The sequence below is a fragment of the Bos taurus genome, chromosome 7 (genome assembly GCF_002263795.3).
Source record: "Bos taurus isolate L1 Dominette 01449 registration number 42190680 breed Hereford chromosome 7, ARS-UCD2.0, whole genome shotgun sequence".
NCBI lineage: Eukaryota > Metazoa > Chordata > Mammalia > Artiodactyla > Bovidae > Bos > Bos taurus.
In genome coordinates, this window is record NC_037334.1 from 54,293,576 (window position 1) to 54,316,753 (window position 23,178).

The following is a 23,178-nucleotide window of genomic DNA, read 5'->3' on the forward strand; positions in this document are numbered from 1 at the left end:
TCCTATAAATTTGATTTCCAAAGGAAGTCACCCTTAGAGTTGAGAACACTAGATGAGAACTCCTGATGTTGAGCTATGACTGGTGACCATGTGCTGGGTACAAGTTTAAAGACAAAAGGAAGTCTGTCTTCAGAGGAGGAGAATGGAGCAAAGAGTAATCTCTTTGGAAGCAGAGGAAAGAAAAACCACCTCAATCCTGGCAGCAGTGTATTTTTCTTGAGCTCCTGCATGTACCTGATGCCTTGCTCTAAAATCCTAAATGAGCCTACATTCTTACAACACATTGTTATGCTTGGTCCAGTTTGAGTAGCTTCTGTTCCTTGCAACCAGAAGAGCCCCCCCTTAAAACCATGATGGGTCCCAGCTGGCAATGGGAAAACCAGAGGTTCTGGCAGCTGAAAGAGTAGCCCCAGGTCATATAGAGATACAGAGTAAACAGCCACTGGACTTTTTACTGAGTCCAGAACTCTTGGACTAGGGAACTCATTCTGTGGTTTCTTCATACCAGGAGAGAGGATGGTGTGTGCATCTTGTACCCACCTCCCTTTCCAGCCAGTTAGGAAGGATGGGTTTAGAAACTGGCATGAGTTGGGCTCATTCCTTCCACTTGATCTCTTTTTACTGTTAACTTTACGCATTGGTCTTAAAACATACACACTCAGCGGTATTGTTGCAGGGAGATCCAAACAGAAACAGCTACTTTCTACTTCTTCCAGCCATTGGAGATAGGCAGAAGTGTTGGTATTACTTACCTCTTTCCATTGGTACAACCCAGGTTGGTTTTCCATTAAAGGCAAAACTGAGTGCCCTGAAGTCTGAAAAATCCCAGGCCTTCTGCCACATTGCTGTTCTCAGATGCTAGGAAGAAAGGTAGAAATCTTGAGAGCAGACAGATTTCCTCTCCTCTGAGACCACTGCTGACCATCCATTACTGCCCAGTTCATCCTCTTCACTACGAAAAACAGTGTGCTCCTCCATTGCCCCTCCCTGCACAAGCCCCAGTTTAAGCCTATGAATCTCTTAGTCTTAGGATTGTTGTGTCCTGGACCCAGCTCACAAGAGCCATTTGTTAAATATACAGAAATCTTGTGAGCTGGTTGTTAAATTGCTGATAGCTTAAAATTGGCTGTGATGGGAGTGTTTACAGCGACGAAGTAACCAAACGCTGACAGCCAGCCCCTCCCACAAAGAGCTGGTTGTTAAGCCTTGACCGGCACAGCACTGTGTGTTTGACATGACAGGTGGCATCTGCACTTGGCTCCATTTATGGCCTGGACTGGTTTCAGCCTGATAGAAGGGGGACGGGTGTAGAGGTGGGGTTAGGTAGAGCTGAGAGAAGCTACAAGTACCCCGCTTGGAGTTGTCAGTTACTTTCCAGTGATCTTGTTTTGGGGATAAAGTAACCTTTCCTAAGTGCAGGCAGGACTCTGCTTTGTGGATCAACAACTGGTTTTTATTTATTTGCACTGGTTTTAACCAGAGCCTAGAAAAGGTGTTTGGCTCCCCACCGCATTCAAAAATGCTTTTCAGAACTTTGCTTGGGGCTGCCAAGAACAGTGTACAGATTCTGTATATCAGAATACTTGGAGGATGCTGAATTCCTTTTGGTGCCCACTTCCTGCAGGAGGGAGGAGATGGGAGCCCACCCTAGGCTCATTCTCCAAGGGCAGTGAAACTGATGAATTACCTTTCCCTTGGTGACTGCTGTGGGCAAGAGGTCAAGTAGCAAAGGCTGATTTTGCTGGTAGAAAGCCAGCATCATTGTGAGCCCAAAGGAATCACGCTGGGTCAGAGGCCTTAGCATCCATTTCCACTTTAGTGAGGGGTCTCTGGGATCTGGACAAAGCCCCAGACTCTGTTTCTTTTGTTGTTGCTTTTCTAATTTTACTAGCATATAGTTGGTTTACAATGTTGTGTTAGTTTCAGGTGTGTGGCAAAGTGATTCAGTTATACATGAACATATACTCATTCTTTTTCAGATTCTTTTCCCATATAGGTTATTACAGAATATTGGGTATAGTTCCCTGTACTACATATGAGTAATATCATACAATATTTGTCTTTCTCTGTCTGACTTTCTTCACCTTGTATGATAATCCATAGGTCTATCCATGTTGTTGCAAATGGCACTATTGAAGTCTTTGTTATGGCCAAGTAATATTCCATTGTATATTTGTACTAATACCACATCTTCTTTATCCATTCCTCTGTCAATGGATATTTAGGTTGCTTCCATGTCTTGACTGTTGTAAATACGGCTAGGATGCATGTATCTTCCCAAATTATCATTTCTCAAAATATATGCCTGGGAGTGGATTGCTGGATCATATGGTAGTTCCATTCTTAGTATTTTAAGGAACTTCCATAGTGTTCTCCATAGTGATTATACAAATTTACATTCCCATTAATAGTGTAGGAAGGTTCCCTTTTCTCCACACCCTCTCCAGCATTTATTATGTGTAGACTTTTTGATAATGGCCATTCTGTCTGTGAGGTGATGCTTCAATGTAGCCTTGATTTGCATCTCTCTGATAGTGCTGTTGAACATTGTTTCACGTGCTTTTTGGCCATTTGTATGTCTTCTTTGAAGAAATGTCTATTTAGATCTTCTGTCCATTTTTTTATTGGGTTGTTTTTTTTTTTGACATAGAGCTGCATGAGCTATTTATATATTTTGAAATTAATCCCTTTTGGTTGCTTTGTTTGCTTTGTATGTTTCCTCTCATTCTGTAAGTTGTCTTTTCATTTCGTTTATGGTTTCTTTTGCAATGCAAAAGCTTTTGAGTTTAATTAAGTCCCATTTGAAAATGGAGCAGAAGAATCAGACTCCCTGATTTCAGACTATACTAAAAAAGCTAGTAGTCAAAATAATATGGTACTAGCACAAAAATAGAAATACAGACCAATGGAACAGGATAGAATGCCCAGAAGTAAAACCACATGACTATGGTCAATTAATCTATGACAAAGAAGGCAAGAATATACAGTGAAGAAAAGACAGTCTCTTCAATAAGTGGTGCTGGGAAAACTAGAGAGCTACGTGTAAAAGAATTAGTGCATTGTCTAACACCATACACAGAAATAAACTCAAAAGGATCAAAGACCTAAATGTAAGGCTGACCACTATAAAACTCTTAGAGAAGAACATAGAACGCTCTTTGACATAACTCACAGTAATATCTTTTTCAGTCCACCTCCTAGAGACACAGACCTCTGTGTTTGTAATGGGCATCTGGGGTAACTTATAAGTCTGATGGTCCTCAAACATCATTTTAAGGTCACTTGGGATCAAGCTAGATATCCTTTTCAATTAAATATCAGAAATGTCTGGGTTCTCTTTATTTAGCTATTAGCAACTCTTGTTGGGCCACAGGTTCCTGATTGAGAAGCTTCTTCACTGTGCTGTGATTACACAAACACAGTAATGGAAAAATCCATAGACAGTAAATTCGAGGGTGACTATGTGGTGAAAGACCTCACCAGAGTATTCCTGAAAAACGAATGAACCCATTCATCTTGAGAGATTAAATGTTTTAGTAACTGAATTGCCATGATCTTCCAAGAACACCAAGGATTCCGGCAAGATCTAAATCACCACGACTTCCCCTGACTTTGGTGCTGATTAAGATCGGGGTAGCTTTTAACCAAAGCAAAAACAGTTACAAAAACAGGCTATCAGTTTGAAAAAAAAGCCACAATTTCAACTTCTCTGTCCTGAATAGGATTAGATAAGACTAGATGCTTAAGGATCTCACCTATAAAAGGGAAACAGCTTAAAGGAGCAACGTGGTCTGCTGAAAAAGAACGTGGGATTTCAAATAGGCTTCCAAATTCTCATCACAGCTTCTGTGGCTGGTCACTTAACCTCTCTGAGCCTATTTTCCCATCTTAAAAAGGGAGGAAGGGGATTATGCCTATATGGTAGACACATAGGCAGAATTGGGAGGGAAATTTACAGACATGTGTATGTACATATATATCAAGCATTTGGATCAGAAGATTGGAAACCACCAGTTAAACATGATGAACGGAGATCTCTGAGTTTCAGCTTTTGTCTGCAAAATAAGGATAATCATAATCCACACCACATAAAGTTGTTTTGAGAATTATATGAAATATTTTACATGAAGTACCTGGCAAACATCTGGGACAGTTTGAGTGTCAAAAGACAGTAGTAAAGGATTATAACAAACTGAATAAGAATTCATGAACCCATCCATTAGAAATAAATATGGTGTGTAAGAAAAACTCCTGCTTACAGTTGAAAGCCAACCCATAATGGTGGAAGAGAGAATTGATTTAGAATGCCACCATTTGGCAACCCTAATATTTGAGTCACTTGAGAATCACCTATGGATGTCTCATCATAGGATATTTCCATAATCTCAAGTATCTCCTCATAAGAAACCCAGTGATCACAAAGGATAAAATAGTGACTTTACATTAGTGAAAACCAGTGGACACTGCCTTTTACTGGGACTAATTGACAGCACGTCTTTTCTATGAGGCACTGACAGGAACTCATATCTTTTGTGGAATTCCTAAAAGATAAGTGCATAAGCTGAGTTTCATCATGAGAAAGACAAACGTTTCAAAATGTCAATGTCATGAAATAGAAGGACTCAGGAATTGTTCCAGATATCAAGACACATGACAAGTGAATGCAACACCTAACAGGGAGTTGAGCTAAAAAGAACATCACAGGGACATTTGGTGAAATCTGAGTAAGATTTATTGATTAGGTAACTAATGTAGTGCATTAATGTTAATATAATGTAGATAATTGCATTGTGGTTTTGAGAGGCAGGATTTGTAGGTGGACTTTTAGGAGATAAGTCTTAAGGGTTAAAGGGCATCAGATCTATAGCATCTTAAATGATAAAAGAAAAAAATGATTGATAGATAAAGCAAATATAGTAAATGCTAACATCTGAGGTATGAGGGAAAGGGTGTCCAGGAATTCTTCACTATTTTAGCAACATTTTGTAAGTCTGAAATTTCGGGTTTTCTTTTTAAGTATCCCATGTATATGAAGTAACTGATAGCTGTTTGTCTTTTTAATCAATTAACAACAATAATGAGATTCTCAGTGTGGTCTAAAGAGCTTAGAAGGCAGAAGGAGAATGAGTACTAAGCCAGCATGAGGATTTCCTGAAGGTCGGTTTTTGGATTGGCAGTACAAACGTGACTTCCCATCCACCTTCTGTGACTCCCGTTGTTTCAGTTCCTCTTGGCAGCTTGGGCAAAGGATTGGGGCCCCCGCATGGTCTTACAGGAAATGCAGGTTCTGTGAAGTGCACCCTGCCAAAGGCAGAGGCCGGTAGGGCCAACTGGTGCTGTGACTCAGGCTCTTACGGATGGAAGGGACGGCCAGGGACGGCCGTGTACCAGATCCTGGGTCTACCCTCCATCCCCCAGAGAACTCTGTAGAAAGCCACTTCAGGTTAAAGGTTTAGTCTTGGCCCTGTTGCTGTCAGTTTGGAGGCTTAAATATGTGGCAGTGCTTTTAACAGCACAGAATGCCATAAAATACATCAATCACACACACATGCTGGGGAGACTGTGGCTTTGTGGTTAAGAGGGCAGCCTCTGGAGTCAGACAGACTGCTTCCAGACCTCAGATGCACCACTTATCAGACAGACAATTTGGGAAAGGTCATTAAACCTCCATGCCCCCAATTTTCCTCATCCACAAAATGGGGATAATAACTTTAATACAGGGCTCAACTCATAGGAATAGTTTTAGTAAGTGAGATAATGCAAATGACAGAGATTTTATGCCCATACATCCTAGCACATCTTTAGGTATAAAATAATGTTATTATGGTATTATCCTGAAATTATCTAGAATCAGAGCCAATCCATTAAAATATGCTGGGACTTCTTTCCTTCTTTGTTGCCTGCCCTGGCCAGCCCATCTTCTGATAATGCCAGTCACCGACTGCTTTTCATGTTGATTTTCTCCTGACGCTTCCTGGGCACCCAGGGATGGGACATGCCTCCTCCCTCTGCTTCTCCCTTCTCAAGATTCCAATTTGTTCACTGAGCCCTGGGGTTCTGGAGACTTCTATGATTCTGCAGGAATTTATCCTGAATGACAAGCTCAACCAGAAAACGTGTGACCGAAAATGGAACTTCAGGGCTAGGCCCCCAGAATGGTGGAATATGTTTTCCCTTCTACTCTCTGCCAGGCGCATGACGATCCTTTGAAAATTCTGGTCCCCACACAGAGGTAGAGGAAGAAAGCTGCGTCACTGTTAGGGCTGGGAGACTACACCCAGGATCACAGAACAGCACTCCCCCTACAAATCTGTCCACAGTGGCCTTAGCCAAACCCCAGGAATGGAAGCCTAATGGGAATGTGTCATAACAAAGATATTCCACCAGAGTCCTCTCTCCAGAGCTCCACACCCATATTTCTGCCTGCTTGCTGGACATCACCAGATGACCCACAGGCACCTCAGACTTGGCACATCCAAAGTGACACCTCGCCCCACTTCCTCCTATGCCCTCTCTTTTGGGTGATGTCACAAACAAATAAGAAATCTCAAAATCATCCTCCCCCGAAACCCTTCCTTTAGGAGGTCTGGTGGTGGTGGTTAAGTTGCTAAGTCATGTCCAACTCTTGCGACCCCATGGACTGTAGCCCGCCAGGCTCCTCTGTCCATGGGATTTTTCCAGGCAAGAATACCGGAGTGGATTGCCATTTCCTTCTCCAGGCGATCTTCCTGGCCCAGAATTGAACCCAGGTCTCCTGCATTGGAGGCAGATTCTTTACCAACTGAGCTATCTGGTCTATCCCAAATCCTAAAACGGCCCAGACCTGATTCTCCATCTTCACGTCACAGGTTGACATTCAGCCGTTATGATCTCTCCCTCCCTCCCTTGGACTACGTCAGTAGCCTCCTACCTAGCTTCCCTTCCACAAGCTCACCCCAGTGTGGTCCAGTCTTCACATTAAGGGCAAAGTTACCTTCCAAAGCAGGAATCTGATAACTCCCACAGTGGTGAAGCTAGCTCCCCCAGCAACTCAAGGAGGAAGTGTTGACTCTCGAGTGGGCATGCAAAGCTCAGCCTATCTAGCCAGCTTCATCTTGCCCTGAAGCCCGCCCTCTGGCATACCAGACTGGTTACTGGTTCCCAGACTGCTCCTTATTCACTAGTGAATGAGCCTTTGAGGTCTTCCTTCTGTCTGGACTCTCCTTTCTCCTCCTTTTTTAATCCAGAAAATCTTTACTTACCCTTCATACTCAGTCCAAAAGTCACCTTCTCTGGAAAGGAAGTCTTCCTCTTCTCTGCTCCCAGAGCGTGTTTTCTATGCTTTTGTTAGTCTAACCCTCAAGTCTGACTTGTGGTTGGTTGTTTCTGCATTTACACTGCACGTTCTTCATGATCAAGGGTTCTGCATTATTGGCTTCCGTATTCTCAGAGCTGGAGTTGTCTGTCTTGGGGAAAGGATGTGTATAACACGTCTATAGTCAGAGCACCACTGTGTCACCGTTTTGGTGTAGCTTTATACTGTTGCCTACGTGCTAGAATGTTGGGTCTATGAAAGGTGCAGTTCAAGGATCTCAGCCTTCTTTCAAGTGAACTTGTACCTGTCTTCCTGATCTCCTGCCTTCTCAGCACATCTCTGAGGGCATGTCTCTGGCCTTAAAAAAAAATGTATTCTGGATTTGCTGGCTGGGGAAATTTACTTCCTATGGGATCAGAGAAAGAGCTGAACTTGTTAGAAAGGCTTTAGCTATTATCCCTCAGAGATAGAATAATATGTAAACAGTACAAAATGCTGACACCTGAGGTGTCAACTTGGACACATGGTTATGTTTTCCTGTGATATTTAGAGCAGGGTTAGACTGACCCTGACATTCACTTAACAGCCTTCTTTCTAATTTCTTCCACATTGAGTTTTGTTCCAAGTTTCTGGGCATTTCTGCTTGGGCGGTGGCCAAGGTCCAGGGAGTACCTATGACCATGCCAAGTCTCTGTGCCCCTCTCCTCCCCGAGCTTGGTCTACCTCTTGGAATGTGTGCATTCTGGCAGATGCAGTACACGCAGGGGGCAGATCCCACCGTCTGAGGAGGGGGGCACCTCCTGCACGGGATCTCATTTTTCTCCATCTGCACAACCATTTGGGGCCTCGGGCTTCGTGACTCACACAGTGACTATCCATCTGCCCATTTACTCCAAAAAGGAAGAAGGATTTCTTCACACACAGTTGGCCCAGATTCAGGCATGAGCTGAGTCATCCTATCACATGTTCCACAGCCACCTGTCCTGACCCATACACTGTAGTAGATCTCCATAATAATAAGGCTTCCCATTACATGAAGATGAATATGACTTGCATGCTACACTCCCAAACCAGCTAAAAGTCCCAGCCTGGACCAATAATGGGACAGGTCGAGGCTGGCAATCCCTGCTGCACAGAAATGCTAACGTACTGTGGAACCCCGCTCCTCTGAGCCCACTGGGGGCCTGGACATCATTGTCAAGACAGCACTCCTAGAAACAACCCCTCATGGAGGTCAGACTTGGCACCAGAGGTTAAAGCATATTGATACCTGAAGGTTTGATTGGCAAGACTTGGTGATTTTCTTGGTGATGAATGTAGTCTCCTGAAGGCTACTTTTATTCACTTGTATATATAATGACTTTATTGGTGGACAGGAGGAGTTTGGAGGAAATTGGAAGGTGAAAATTTTCTGTTCTACCTGTTTCCCTCCCTAGAGGCAACCCATATCGTTGGACTTTTTGTGTGTATATTTGTACACACACACACAGACTGTATAAATTTACCAAGGTTGGTGCAGGTTAGAAGTCTGAAATCCAGGTGTTAGAAGGGCAGATTTCTTCAGAAGGCTATAAGGGAGGGTATGTTCCATGCCTTGTTCGTAACTTCTGAAGTCTTGCTAGAAATCTTTGACGTTCCTTGGCTTATAGATGTAACACCCCAATTTCTGCTTTGTGTTCACATGGTGTTCTTATTCTGTGCGTGTCTGTGTCTACATTTCCCCCTTTTATAGGGATACCAGCCATATTTAATTAGGGCCCAATCTCATGACCTTATTTTAATTCATTACCTTGTCTGCCCAGTAAGGTCACATTTAGAGGTACTGGGGGTTAGGACTTCAATGTAAGAATTTGGGGATGACATAATTCAACACATGTAGCAGGCACTTAACATATTCTAATTTTAAAGTAAATGATCTCATGCTTAATTGCTAAGTTGTGTCTGACTCTTTGCAACCCTATGAACTGTACTCCACAAGGCTCCTCTGTCCATCGGATTCTCCAGGCATGAAGACTGGAGTGGGTTGCCATTTCCTCCTCCAAGGGATCTTCCTGACCCAGGGACTGAACCCATGTCTCCTGCAGGTGGATTCTTTACCGCTGAACTACTAGGGAACCTTGCTATAAACACTCTTTTGCATCCTGCTTTATTTAATATTCTTGGGAATTTTTTTATATCAATACAGCAACCTTTGTTTTTCTTTAAATGTATATACAAGCTTTAACCTTATTTGGCTAAATTGGAAGTAACCAAGATGTGTTTTTTAAAATTTATTTTTAATTGGAGGATAATTGCTTTACAATGTTTTGTTCATTTCTGCCATACAACAACACGAATCAGCCATAAGCATACATATATCCTCTTCCTCTTGAACCTCCATTCTACCCCTCTAGTTCATCACAGAGCACTGACCAAGCTCCATCTGTTTTACACGTGGTAGTATATATGTTTCAACGCTCTCTCCCAATTCATCCTACCTTCTCCTTCCCTGTTGTGTCCACAAGTTCATTCTCTACATCTGTGTGTCTGTTCCAGACTGGATTCTCCCTCTTCATGTCAATGTTGGCATTCAGGATTTATGATCTGTCTCTCCCTTGAACTGTTTCCTCTATTCCTGCCCCAAAATGTTCATCAGTATCATTTTTCTAGATAGCTGTGAAAAGAAGAGAAGTGAAAAGCAAAGGAGAAAAGGAAAGATATAAACATCTGAATGCAGAGTTCCAAAGAATAGCAAGAAGAGATAAGAAAGCCTTCTTCAGCGATCAATGCAAAGAAATAGAGGAAAACAACAGAATGGGAAAGACTAGAGATCTCTTCAAGAAAATCAGAGATACAAAAGGGACATTTCATGCAAAGATGGGCTCGATAAGGGACAGAAATGGTATGGACCTAACAGAGGCAGAAGATATTAAGAAGAGATGGCAAGAATATACAGAAGAACTGTACAAAAAAGATTTTCATGACCCAGATAATCACGATGGTGTGATCACTGACCTAGAGCCAGACATCCTAGAATGTGAAGTCAAGTGGGCCTTAGAAAGCATCACTATGAACAAAGCTAGTGGAGGTGATGGAATTCCAGTTGAGCTATTCCAAATCTTGAAAGAGGATGCTGTGAAAGTGCTGCACTCAATATGCCAGCAAATTTGGAAAACTCAGCAGTGGCCACAGGACTGGAAAAGGTCAGTTTTCATTCCAATGCCAAAGAAAGGCAATGCCAAAGAATGCTCAAACTACCGCACAATTGCACTCATCTCACATGCTAGTAAAGTAATGCTCAAAATTCTCCAAGCCAGGCTTCAGCAATATGTGAACCGTGAACTTACAGATGTTCAAGCTGGTTTTAGAAAAGGCAGAGGAACCAGAGATCAAATTGCCAACATATGCTGGATCATGGAAAAAGCAAGAGAGTTCTAGAAAAACATCTATTTCTGCTTTATTGACTATGCCAAAGCCTTTGACTGTGTGGATCACAATCAACTGTGAAAAATTCTGAAAGAGATGGGAATACCAGACCACCTGATCTGCCTCTTGAGAAGTCTGTATACAGGTCAGGAAGCAACAGTTATAACTGGACATGGAAAAATAGACTGGTTCCAAACAGGAAAAGGAGTACGTCAAGGCTGTATATTGTCACCCTGTTTATTTAACTTATATGCAGAGTACATCATGAGAAATGCTAGACTGGAAGAAACACAAGCTGGAATCAAGATTGCCGGGAGAAATATCAATAACCTCAGATATGCAGATGACACCACCCTTATGGCAGAAAGTGAAGAGGAACTCAAAAGCCTCTTGATGAAAGTGAAAGTGGAGAGTGAAAAAGTTGGCTTAAAGCTCAACATTCAGAAAATGAAGATCATGGCATCCGGTCTCATCACTTCATGGGAAATAGATGGGGAAACAGTGGAAATAGTGTCAGACTTTATTTTTCTGGGCTCCAAAATCACCACAGATGGTGACTGCAGCCATGAAATTAAAAGACGCTTACTCCTTGGAAGGAAAGTTATGACCAACCTAGATAGCATATTCAAAAGCAGAGACATTACTTTGCCAACAAAGGTCCTTCTAGTTAAGGCTATGGTTTTTCCTGTGGTCATGTATGGATGTGAGAGTTGGACTGTGAAGAAGGCTGAGCACCAAAGAATTGATGCTTTTGAACTGTGGTGTTGGAGAAGACTCTTGAGAGTCCCTTGGACTGCAAGGAGATCCAACCAGTCCATTCTGAAGGAGATCAGCCCTGGGATTTCTTTGGAAGGAATGATGCTAAAGCTGAAACTCCAGTACGTTGGCCACCTCATGTGAAGAGTTGACTCATTGGAGAAGACTCTGATGCTGGGAGGGATTGGGGGCAAGAGGAGAAGGGGATGACAGAGGATGAGATAGCTGGATGGCATCACTGACTCGATGGACGTGAGTCTGAGTGAACTCCGGGAGTTGGTGATGGACAGGGAGGCCTGGCATGCTGCAATTCATGGGGTCGCAAAGAGTTGGACACGACTGAGCGACTGATGTGATCTGATATTTGTTTTTCTCTTTCTGACTTACTTCACTCTGTAGGACAAGCTCTAGGTTCATCCACCTCAGTTCAACTGACTCACATTCATCCCTTTTTATGACTGAGTAATATTCTGTTGTATACATGTATCATAGCTTCTTTATGTATTCATCTGTTGATGGACATCTAGGTTGCTTCCATGTCCTGCCTGTTGTAAATAGTGCTGTGATGAACATTGAGGTATATGTATCTTTTTCAATTAGGTTTTCTTAGGGTATATGCCCAGTCATGGGATTGCTGGGTCATATGGTAGTTTCATTCCTCGTTTTTTTAAGGAATCTCCATACTGTTCTCCATAGCAGCTGTATCAATTTGCATTTCCACCAACAGTGCAAGAGGGTTCCCTTTTGTCCACATCCTCTCCAACATTTATTGTTTGTAGATTTTTTGATGACGGCCATTCTGACCATCGTGTAGTGATACCTCATTGTAGTTTTAATTTGCATTTCTCTAATAATGAATGATGTTGAATATCTTTTCATGTGTTTATTGGCCATCTGTATGTCTTCTTTGGAGAAATGTCTGTTTAGGTCTCCTGCCCATTTTTTGATTGGATTGATTGTTTTTCTGATACTGAGCTTCATGAGCTGCTTGTATATTTTGGGGATTAATCCTTTGTCAGTTACTTCATTTATAATTATTTTCTCCCATTCTGAGGGTTGTCTTTTCATCTTGTTTATAGTTTCCTTTGCTGTGCAAAAGCTTCTAAGCTTATTTAGGTCCTATTTATTTTTGTTTTTATTTCCATTACTCTGGGAGGTGGGTGGTGGGTCAAAGTGGAATTTATGCCAAAGAATGTTTTGCCAATGTTTTCCTCTAAGAGTTTCATGGTTTCTGGCCTTACATTTAGATATTTAATCCATTTTGAGTTTATTTTTGTGTATGGTGTTAGGGAGTATTCTAATTTCATTCTTTTACATGTAGTTGTCCAGTTTCCCCTGTACCACTTATTGAAGCGGCTATCTTTTCTCCATTATATACTCTTGCCTCCTTTGTCAAAGATAAGGTACCTATAGGTGCTTGGGTTTATCTCTGGGCTTTATATCTTGTTTCATTGATCTATCTTTTTGTTCCTGTGCCAGTATTGTACTGTCTTCATGACTGTAGCTTTGTAGTATAGTCTGAAGTCAGGATGGTTGATTCCTCCAGAGATCTTTCTTTTTAATGGGTACATAGGGCTGCATCAACATGTGGAAGTAGTTTTTTACTTATTTAACATCTCTTGGTGATGCACATTAAGCTCCTTTCAATCTTTTGCTATTATAACAAATTTTCACTAAATGTTCTTGAAGTTGTCCTTTCATACTTTAAACACAAGTGTAGCTATAATAGAGATTCTTACACAATTCAAAGGGTCAGTGCATTTTGATTTCAGTATGGGTATAAACTGCTCTGAATTACACGACAAAGGGCAGAGGAGTGGGTTTTATTCAATTAGCTAATTGCCACAGTGGATCTCTTTTGGGTTAAAATACAGGACTAGAAAGAGCCCACAGGAGGGAGGAGGACCTTTCTAAAACTGGCACTTGTGAACCACCAGTTGGAAATGACATCCTTAGTCTGTGCCATGAACAGACACTTCTCTGAGTCTGCAGTAAGACTATCTCCTTCTTCTGAGCCCAGAGACTGGGGCTGGGTCCAGGGACTCCTGCCTGCCTGAGCTTTCAGTCCAGGACTCTGGGGGGAGGAGGGGCAAGGGGCATGGGGGACTGGAGAGCAGAGGGTAGAGCCCCAAACACAAAAGAAGATCCTTCAGCTGAAGAGCAGGCTCAGTGTGTCCAATCACTATTGTTCTTTCTCCCTGGTACCATTTCTGTTCAACTGCTGTGGCATGCTAAACCTCCAGTTGCATTTTGGCCAGGAATTTCCATTCCTGGGAGGGCTCTAACCTTGCTGAGGGTGTGAGGGCATCTGCAGTCAGTCATCCGACAACAGCATGGCACAGCATTTGAACATAACTGCCAGCTGGAAACTTGGAAGCCCTCCCTCGGTTTTTGCTTATATGTGGGAGCCTGACTCATGGAGGTGAACTTGCCTGGCTCTTTGTAGCCCTCTCCTCACAGACTCACAGGGTTTAGTATTGTAAGGAAATCCAGAAGCTTGTCCTTTGTTACCAGAGAATTGCTGAAGCCCAAAGAAATGATGTATGTGAGACTCACTCAACACTCACCTACAGGTGTTGATTTAGCATGATGCTGAATCCTGGAATTCCAGTTGTAATTAAGACAGATCCAGCCCCTGCTCTCCTCACAGTCCTGTAGAGAAGACAGCTGTGAACAAATGAATTACATTAGACAAATGTGCACCAATAAAGAAATGAACAAAAATGAAAGCTGGGAGAGTTAGGAAGAAGACATTCATGGTGCTGGAAGGGTGTGTGGGGTCAGGGACGACTCCAAGGAGGAGTCACCATTTAAGCTATGACTCAAAGAAAGCTCCATCTGTGAAGAACAGTGGCTGAAAGGGCCTCGTCCCACGGTCGTCCTGTTGGGACCAGCAAAATAAGACAGAAACCATTCCCTCCGCAGCCGCTCCAGACTTCAGCCATAAATGAGAAAAATTCCCTTGGAAGACGGTTCACTGCTCTGGCTGCAGAAGCCTTCTATAGGGAATTTACTGGCCCAGGAAGAGTTTGGAAGATTCTTCCAGGATGAATAAAGGACTGTTTACTGCAGGATGGAGCTTTTCCAGGTGGGAAAATACTTAGAAAACCTGGCCTCTACTTCATTGTTAGAAAAGAAGGCAATTAAGTTTGCGTGAAGCTGGGGGGCCACAGCCAGGCAGAACAGCTGCTAACTCTGCAGGCCTAGCTTATGCTTCTCCCCGCTTAACCCCCAGCTGCTGAGGGCCTGCTGGCCTCTGCCCCAGCCAGAGCAGGAGCGGCACTGGAGAGGAGTTTTTCTGTGTGCTTCAGCCTGACCTTCCTCAGGCCCTGTTTTGTGCCAGCCATAATTATTTAATTTATGTATTTCTGGTAAATGTGAGTGTAGCTCGGAGCCATTAAAGACATTAGTACAGGTCTGGGACCCAGGATATCTGGAGTTCAGCCCAAGTGGTACCACTGATCAAGTCAGTGGCCCAGTGAGTGCCCTTGGGCTGTGCTGCTGGGTTGTGTGAGTGTGGAGATGTGGGAAAGGAACTTGGCAGGCAGTAATGTGACCTGATCACTGTCGTTCCATGAACACTAAAGAGAGAACTGGTCTGCCTTTCACTTTAGCACCCTGTGAAACTGCTATGATGGGCTCCATTTTACAGATGAGCAGATTGAGGCACAGAATGATCCATCCAAGCTCACAAAGCCTGGGACTGATGGAGCTGGCTTTCGAACCCAGACACCTTCAGACACCGGATCTTGCTTATAAACAGTCATCTAGGGACAAATGCCCCCCAACAGAAAGTAAATCTAATAACACAGTAATTTTGATCTTCTCTACACCTTCCTTCACATCCAAGGTTCTTGTTTCAGCAGTTCACTCCCCAGCAAGATCAAATGAAGGGTGTGTGCAGAGATGGAGAGAGCAGCTTTTCTGTTTGTTTGTAACTAACCCAGGATAAGAGTGACTAAGGGGATGGAGAGAGGGATGGGTAATGCAGTGGGAATTTTATTGTTTCCAAAACAGTCATCTAACTTTGATCAGGGAGGGTCAGGTCTAGAATCTAAACCTTGTCCCTTGTCAACATATGCAAAACTATAACTGCTGGTGGACTCGTAATCCAGAGGTATCTGTAAACTATTTTAGGGAGTTTCTTAGCTTTTCAACCACAGAAGCTCTTCTGAGAACTCCTGATCTTAAGATGACATAAGCCAGTGTGAGCAGGTACAAGGCATTTAGTGAGGTCTCTGCTTCTCCAACCCAGCTATTCAACTGTGTTTGAAACAAGAACCTGGTCCAAGTGCCAGTATCTCTGCCTGGATAAAAATAGACTAGTCCTTTGAGCCGATGGATGTGGCTGAATCATTGAGCATGAAAGCAGTGAGCTAGAAAAATCCCCGCACCCATACCCACACCCAGTGGATAGCAGAGAACACTGGCTCAGAAATGCCCCAGCCCATGAAGGATTTTTATTTCTTGTAGGTCATCTGTTAAGGGTTACTCAGACACTCTGCTGCTCCTTTTGTTTCTCTGAACCAATGTAAGTCAGACCTTGTCCAACTTTATTTGCTCTCCAAGTTTTAGTTCCTCACTGATAAATGGAATGACTGAATTAGAGTCTCTCTGCAATCATTGTTGTTGTTCAGTTGCTCAGTCGTGTCTGACTCTTTGTAACCCCTACAGCACATAACACGTCAGGCTTCTCTGTCCTTCACCATCTTCTGGAGCTTGCTCCATTGAGTCAGTGATACCATCCAACCATCTCATCCTCTGTTTTCCCCTTCTCCTCCCTGCTTTCATTCTTCCCAGCATCAGGGTCTTTTTCAATGATTCAGCTTTTCCTATCAGGTGGCCAAAGTATTGGAGCTTCAGCTTTAGCATCAGTCCTTCCAATGATTATTCAGGACTGATTTCCTTTAGGATGGACTGGTTGGATCTCCTTGCAGTCCAAGGGACTCTCAAGAGTCTTCTCCAACATCATAGTTCAAAAGCATCAATTCTTCAGTGTTCAGCCTTCATTATGGTCCAACTCTCACATCCATACATGACTACTGGAAAAGCCATAGCTTTGACTAGATGGACCTTTGTTGGCAAAGTAATGTCTCTGCTTTCTAATATGCTGTCTAGGTTTGTCATTGTTTTTCTTCCAAGGAGTAAGTGTCTTTTAATTTCACAGCTGCAGTCACTATCTACAGTGATTTTGGAGCCCCCAAAAAAGTCAGTCACTGTTTCTATTGTTTCCCTATCTATTTGCCATGAATTGATGGGACTGGATACCATGATTTTAGTTTTTTGATGTTAGTTTTTCTGCAGTCATATGCAGTTCAGAATCTATGCTTCCTCTTCATCGACTGTATCAGACCAAGACAGAGATGGGGATGGGGGATGGGGTGGGAGGGGACAGTGGTAGCAGCGTGTGCTGGGGCCAGCAATACGGAGGTGCCTTGTCAACAGAGAATTCAAACAGTAATATGGTCAGCTGAGAGCTGATCTATATATGATAAAATGCACCCATTTTAAGTGAACAGTTTGAGTTTTGAAAAATATGTACATTATTTTAACTACCACCAGCACCCAGTCAAGATACTGACCATTTCCATCACCCCCTCAAAATTCCCTTCTGCCTCATCTCTATCTCCACCTGTTCCTTACACCTGGCCCCAGGAAACCAATGATCTGCTTTCTGTTAGTATAAATTAGTTTGCCTTTTATAGAATTTTAAATAAATGAAATCATACACTAAGTGCTCTTTTGTGTCTGGCTTCTTTCACTCAACATGGTTTTGAGATTCGTCCATGTTGTTGCATGTTTCAGTGTTTATTCCTTTTTATTACCTGTAGTATTTCATTTTATCAATTTGCTTATCCATTCACTGTTAAGGAGTACTTGTTCTTTACTGGTTTTTTTTTTTTTTTTTGGTTTCAATTTTTGACTACCATAAACATTCATGTACAAGCCTTTGTGAGGGCATATATATTCTTTATTTTTTAACAAATTTTTATTCATATTTGGCTGTGCTGGGTCTTTGTTGCTGCACAGGGGCTTTTGGAGAGCAGGGACTTACTCTTTGTTCGGTGTGCAGGCTTCTCATTGCCATGGCTTGTCTTGTTGAGGAACATGGGCTCTAGGCATATGGGTTTCAGTAGTTTCAGCACACCAGGGTCACTAGTTGTGGCACGCTGGCTCTAGAGTTCTGCGGATGAAGTAGTTGTGGCCCAAGGGCTTAGTTGCCCCATGGCACATGGAATCTTCCAAGACCAGGGATTAAACCCATGTCTCCTGCATTGGCAGGCAGATTCTTAACCACTGAACCACCAAGGAAGTACCAGGGTATAGATTTTTAATTTCTCTTGGGTAAATATATAGGTTTTAAACAGAGAAACATAGTAGTGACATGCCTTCTTCAGGGCAGGGCGTCCAGAATGGCAGTATCACAGAACAGGACCAGGTATATCTTACATGAGAGCAGCCTGCCTACTCTGAGTCCTTCCAGTTAATAAGATGACTATTTTAATGCTTTATGAGACAGAGAACAGGTGCCTTTCCTCTCCTAGTTCTGAGTAGTTTACATTGAAATTAAAGCTGATTTGGGATGAATTTATTATGAATGGCAATTATGGCTAGCATCTATTAAATATTCAGTATACTGACCATTTCACCTATGTTTTATTATTGAATTCTCACAAAAACATTGTGAGGTAGGAAATATGATTTCTCCGTTCAGCAGATAAGGAAACAGAGGTCCAGTGGTTAAGCAAGTTGTCCAAGATTACATACCTAATAAATGGTAGAGAAAGGATTTGAACCCAGGCCTTTATCACTCCAATCCTATGCTCTCAAACCCAAGTTACACTCCAAGTAATGCCTGACTTGTATTACTTGCTTAGTAATATTAATGGTGGTCTCCACTTAATTGCTGATAGCTTTCCAATGAAATCAATTCTGGGTACACTCACATGAGTCTAATTATGTGGAACTCAAACTGAAAGCAGCAGCCCCACAACCTTCCCCAGAGGGGCGGAAATCCTTCAAAAGGAGCACAAATTCCATTATATTTGTAGATTCAGCCATTCATTACTCCATTTATTTCTTCATCAAATAGTCATTTACTGAGTGCCTTGTAATGGACACTTGGAATTGACTCTCAAGCGTCTCTTCCACTGGTAGGCTTTCAGTCAATCATGATTAGTTGGCTCTCTCTTATTACTGATTGGTTGACAGGTGGGCAGGCCCAAGCCAGTTTGGGCCAATGATAAGTGAGTACAAACGTCAGTCTTTGTACTAATATAAAGTCTTCGGGAGGAAGCCCCACCTCTCCACCGCAGGTGAACTGATAAGCGCCATGTTGCAGCCCGAGGCAGAACCCATCTTGGCGGAAGGCATACCGTGTGGAGAGGAGAGTGAGGGAAGAAGCTGGTTTCAAGCCTCAGCATCTTCCTCTGTGAGGTACAGTTTTTCTTTTAGTATTGCTTAAGCTGGGTTGAGTCGCGTTTCTGGCGCTTGCGGTCGAGATTTTGACCGCACTTGCCTAGGTGTGTGTGGTGTGTGCCTGGCACAGGTGAGGCAGGCATTGAGCGGCCGGGCCTGCCCAGTTATAACTCTGTACAGCCACTCAGGCTGCCCAGCTCCTGATCTTGGCTGTAGGTTCCCTGAGGACAGGGACACCTTTTTTTTTTTTTTTTTTTGGCATCCTGAATGCATGTGCTGATAAACTTTTGTGGAAAACCTTTGTGGAGTATCTGTGTGTTTGCCTCTGAGAGCAGTGGCCACTTCAGGGAGGCAATTTATGTTTTTGAGTAGCTGCCGTCTTGTGCCAGATGTTTTACATATATGTAAGTTAATTTCTTCCTTCATCCCAGAAGCCAACCGCAACGATGATTCCATCTTTTACCTAAGAAGAGCCCAAAGCCTAGAGGAGTTTTTACACAACTTGTAGCCATTGCTTGTTGACGCTGCACGGTTAGAACATGGTACTATAGTGCTGACTAATAGAGCCTTCATTATTGGAAAGTGGGCGGTTGGCCCCAAGCCAGAGGAAGCCCTTTTCACCACAGGTGTAATCTGTTAACGAAACAATTAGGATTCTTCCTTTGGGTGTTTATACGGGAGTTCCATTGTAAACATCTATGACCAGCTTGTCAGTAGAACCTGAGAAAAAATGACTTCATCTTAACCTTATGGGATCATTGGAGAATAATCAGTCTCTTCCTGTGGGTAGCCTGGCAAATAAAGTGTGTAATTTATCCCAGCCCATCCTTTGCCGCAGATGCAAAAATGATAGTCAATTTTTTGTTTTGTATTGCTTTGTATTTTCTTAATTTGCTCTTGAAAGACTGAGTGTAGTCAGTGTATGCTTTAAAAGGGAGCTTGAAAAACCACTCTGAAAGTTCTCCTGCGTTTATAAGTAGATATATAAGGTGGACAGGTAATGTTTTTTGAATTTCCGATTTACAGAGGCTTAAAGTCATTATTTTAGATTGGATTTCATCAAACATTAGTTTAAGAAATATTGCTAATAAAATGCTGATCACTGTGCTAAGCCGGGGCTTCCCTGGTGGCTCAGCAGTAAAGAATCTGCCTCCAGTGCCAGAGAAGCAGGTTTGATCCCTGAGTCGGGAAGATCCCCTGGAGGAGGGCGTAGCAACTCCAATATTCTTGGCTGGAAAATCCCATTAACTGAGGAGTCTGACACGACTGAAGTGACCCAGCTGCATGTGCTAAGCCCTGGAGGTAGGTGATCAGCACAAACATAGACCTCTGCTCTGAAGCACATGTAATATATGGTACTACAAGCTTCATTTGAGCGTCTGTGTTGACTGTAGGAGCCCCTGCTGCTGCTGCTGCTGCTGCTAAGTCACTTCAGTCGTGTCCAACTCTGTGCAACCCCATAGACGGCTCCCCCGTCCCTGGGATTCTCCAGGCAAGAACACTGGAGTGGGTTGCCATTTCCTTCTCCAATGCATGAAAGTGAAAAATGAAAGTGAAGTCACCCAGTTGTGTCCAACTCTTAGTGACCCCATGGACTGCAGCCTACCAGGCTCCTCTGTCCATGGGATTTTCCAGGCAAGGATACTGGAGTGGAGTGCCATCGCCCTGCTGACTTCTTACAATTTTGGATTTTGAGTGTGAATACTAAAGGCATAATACTTTTTCTTTAAAAATGGAGTGTTAAAAGCTCTTGTCAGTGAATTTTAATATTCTGGTTAATTGACCCTTTGTTGACCCTCCAAAGTCAACAGCTCTTTTCTAGATTATTGAATACCGTTGGTGATATTAATTATTATGCTTGGGACAGATTTCTTCCCATATATCCATAACTGGTAGGGAAAGTGAGTCCTTTTAGGATATTTATTACAGTGCCTTATCCCCATATTATAGCCACAGAGAACACCATTTCTTACAAGATGCTTCACTCAGTAATTTAGTATATTCTGGAAACAATTGTATTCAAGATAAAATTAATGCTTAGATGTTCTTCCTGTGGTACTAAAGACCAAAAATGGATGTGGCTAGAGCAAGGAGCACTTGGGAAAAACATTTTTTCAGCTCTGTACTTAACTGTATTTTTTGATGAATTCTTGGGGGCACAACAACGAAAAAAGAAGTTTCAGCAGATCAATCTTTCAGCTGACTGTCTGGCAGCTTTGTATACGAAAGGTGGTGTCATACCAGCTTTCTGATTCTTGTTTGTGATTTGACAGCATCTGTCTTTGATTCTTGGCTACAAGAAGGTGTGTAATTTGTGATGTATCTAAGTAGGAAACAGCTAACTGTTCATGGTCCCCAGGTCACAAAGTTTATGCCTTGTTTAATCAGATGGATCACCCTACTGTGATACACTATATTTTTAAAAACTGAGATAGATTCGCTCTTTCAAAGTGTACAATTCAGTGATTTTTAGTATATTCACAAAGTTCTGCATCTAATTAGAACTGTCTTAATTCCAGAACATTTTCATCAGCTGAAAAAGAAACTTTCTGCCCATTAGCAATTATTCCTTCTCTCCCTCCATCCTTTGCCCTTGACAACCACTAATCTACTTTCTTTCTGTATGGATTTGCCTACTCTGGACATCTCTTATAAATGGAATCATACAGGATATGTTCTTATGTAGTTGGTTTCTTTCAGTTGAGATGTTTTCAAGGTTTGTCCATGTTGTATTTAACAGTACTTCATTCCTTTTTATGGCTGAATAATACTACATTGTGTGTGTATAGATGTGTGTGTGTGTGTGTATATATATATATATATATACATATGCATATATATATATATATATAGCATTTTATTTATCCTTCAGCAGTTAATGGACATTTGGGTTGGGTTTTTTACATCTTTTGGTTATTGTGAATAATGCCGCTCTGAACATTCCTGTACAAGTTTTTGTGTAAGAATGTTTTTTTCAGTTCTCTTGAATATATGCCTAGGAGTGGACTATCTGGGACATATGATAATTGTTTTACACAGTGGGTGCACCATTTTATTAATACATTCTCAAAGCAATATATAGGAGTACCAGTTTCTCCACATTCTTGCCAACACTCTTTATTGTCTGTCTTTTTAATTATAACAATCCTAGAGAATGCTGACACACTTTTGTTGATGGTAGAAAGTATATTTTCACATTTTTAGGATTAGAGGTCTGTTCACTACAAAATCAGAATTTTTATCTAAATCTTTTATTTTTGACCTCCTCAATGCTGCAGTTTAAATAATTCTACTGTTGTGTTATTTACTTTCATGTATAGGTTAATCTTTGAAAATTCTTCATTATGGCTTGAGATTTCCTGGCTCTCATTTGGGTTTTCTTGAAAGTTCTAGCTATAATTGAAAAAGCCCATAATTTAGATAAAAACTAAAAATTATTTTTAGTCTTTTGAGTACATTCCCCTCCCCTAGTCTGTTTTTAATGCCCCAGTCTTTTTTTTTTTTTTTAAATGCTCCCAGACTGTTTTCAATGCTCCAAATTCATTGAATGGCAAAACTTCTTTGCTTTATCAATCACCCTGGCTGTTGACTTTGAAGGTATTTCCAAACTATTTATTAACATTATAACCTCTTATCTGAAAGGGTTCTGTGAGCCAAAAAAAAAAAAATAGTAATTTTTTTCCACGTTAACAAAATTTTAAGTGTATGATACAGTATAATTAACTATACACAGTGTTGTTCAGTAGATCGTCAGGATTAATTAGTCTTGCATAACTGAAATTTTATGCCTGTTGGTTAACAACTTCCTATCCGTAACCCCCTCCCCACCAGCCCCTGGCAGCCACCATTCACCTGTGTGATTATATGAGTTTGCTTATTTTAGATACCTCACTTAAGTGCTATCTTGCAGTATTTGTCATTCTATGATTGGCTTATTCCCTCAGCATAATGTTCTCTGGGTTCACCTATATTGTTGCATATGTCTGAATTCTCTTCTTTTTAAAGCCCAAATAACATTTCATTGTGTGCGTATACCTGATTGTCTTTATCTGCTCAGCCTCTGATGGACTTTTAGGTTGTTTTCACATAGTAGCCGCTGTGAATAGTGACTGCTGTGAACTTGGGGGTATAACAACAGATATCTCTTCAAGATCCTAATTCCCATTCTTTCAGATATATACCCAGAAGTGAGATTGCTGGATCATATAGTACTGCAATTTCTAATCTTTTGAGGAACCTCTCTGCTGTTTTCCATAGCAACAGTACAATTTTGCATTCCTGTCTACATTATACAAGTGTTCCAG

At 42.0% G+C, this 23,178-nt stretch overlaps 1 long non-coding RNA gene across 1 annotated transcript in view; it reads left to right on the forward strand.

The window, feature by feature from the left end:
- Window positions 1-18,653: 18,653 nt before the first annotated feature.
- LOC107132646 (uncharacterized) overlaps window positions 18,654-23,178 on the forward strand; it is a 78,829-nt gene continuing 74,304 nt past the window's right edge. Inside the window, exon 1 of the long non-coding RNA XR_003035642.2 lies at window positions 18,654-18,892. This is a non-coding gene — a long non-coding RNA (uncharacterized lncRNA). The remainder of the gene's footprint in view (window positions 18,893-23,178) is intronic.